This window comes from Mixophyes fleayi, chromosome 2 (genome assembly GCF_038048845.1).
Source record: "Mixophyes fleayi isolate aMixFle1 chromosome 2, aMixFle1.hap1, whole genome shotgun sequence".
Classification (NCBI taxonomy): Eukaryota; Metazoa; Chordata; class Amphibia; order Anura; family Limnodynastidae; genus Mixophyes; species Mixophyes fleayi.
Window position 1 is genome coordinate 182,282,766 of NC_134403.1, and position 1,600 is coordinate 182,284,365.

Consider the following 1,600-nt stretch of genomic DNA (forward strand, 5'->3'; position numbering starts at 1 on the left):
GGAAGCTTGTGAGAAGGGCCCTTTAACCTCTCATACAAGTAACGCCATCATACTCCCAACAAGCAGAGGCGCGCAAACAATGCAAAATAAAATGTTTTGATAACCTAATACCAACATATTGCTTCCCCAGTTACATTTTTTTTTTTTTTACTGTTATATATTGAAAGCCTGGGATCATGCTTTCGGGTCACTGAGCGCAAAAAATGTGTAAAAACACAAAAAAGTGCACAGGGTGCGGAACATCAAGCCCTCCTTAAAAGTGGAAGGTCCCCTTTATCTCCAACACCAAAAGGGGTCTTTTGGCCCCCCTTCACCGCAAAGCTCGGTGGTGTCCCTTTAGCCCTGGGTTTTGTCAAACCCTAGATTGTGGTGAGGAGCTCATAGGGTCATCTGCACCCACCAATCTGTAAAATTCAAAAACAACAGTTGAGGTGACAAACCAAAGAGATGAATAAATAAGTAAGTGCAGAGCAAGTATGGCCCCAGTCTAATGGACAGGCTATTACAAAAATATGCTGTAAAAGAAATATTGGAAAAAATATGGTCCTCGTCTTACTCTATCAACAAGGTTTCCCATTCCTCAATGATTTTTAGATATCTTTGGCTCACTACAACAGAAGCACATAACCCAGGTTCTCTCAGCTGCACTAATCTCAGGCCAGATGACCAAAATAGCTTGTCCTTATTAAGAAAACCATTTCTAATACCATAAGACAGAACTTTACCAAAACAACAGCAAAGCAAATCCAGCTATACTGAAATCTCATCTTAGGTTCTTTCATAACATTCTCTGTTGTTAACAATTCAGAAACCCAACCACTCAGCTGGTGATTTCACTCCTCTATTCTTCCACAGAGAAAAAGAGAAACAGTCATCAAAAGCAGATAGTAGCTACCATAAAGCAGCACTACAAGCTCACTTCACACTCAAGAGAAATCACTAAAACTCTTCCTCATGGTTGGTGAGTCTGTATACTTTAGAGCACATTTCCAAAAGTATAAACTATTTAAATGATCCCTGAAAGTATAGTCTTAACAAACCACTCTTCCATTAAGACACCAGCTGACATGGCAGCCTTTTTAATATTATAGCGATTTTTAACGTTTTCCATGTTGAATTTCTAGTTTTATATTTTGGATGGTGATAAAGAATACTACATTTATATTTAGAACCTACAATGTTCTCAACTGAATTTAATGAATATTTTGTTCTACTTTTGAGCACTCATTTGCTTATTTGTCATGGTGAAGTCGGAAGGGGATTTAGCTACTATCTTACAGACATGAAGTGCAGGGAGCCTATGCGGTCCTTCCATAGATGGCCACATGGCATACTACTCACAGTGGTCGCATAATCTATTCAGCTGTAGTACAATATTCTATGAATGAATGATGTGGCCGCCTATGCACAGACTACATATGGTGTCTACCATGGCAGCCCCCCCAGACACACACACACACACACACTGGGTAAACACAAAACAAAAACAAAAAAGTTAAAATAAAACTTGAAGAAGCAAAAAAAATATAAAAAAGTTGGTGATCTGCAGTGCAGCCCGGGCAGGGGCAGGCTGGGTTCGGGGGCCGGGAGGCATCTCCCC

The 1,600-nt window shown here is 40.1% G+C and overlaps 1 non-coding gene across 1 annotated transcript; it reads right to left on the bottom strand.

Moving 5' to 3' along the window:
• Positions 1–815: 815 nt before the first annotated feature.
• On the bottom strand, positions 816–1,033 carry LOC142142228 (small nucleolar RNA U3). The gene has a single exon (XR_012689153.1). It is a non-coding gene; the product is annotated as a small nucleolar RNA U3 (small nucleolar RNA).
• Between the last annotated feature and the right edge of the window lie 567 nt (positions 1,034–1,600).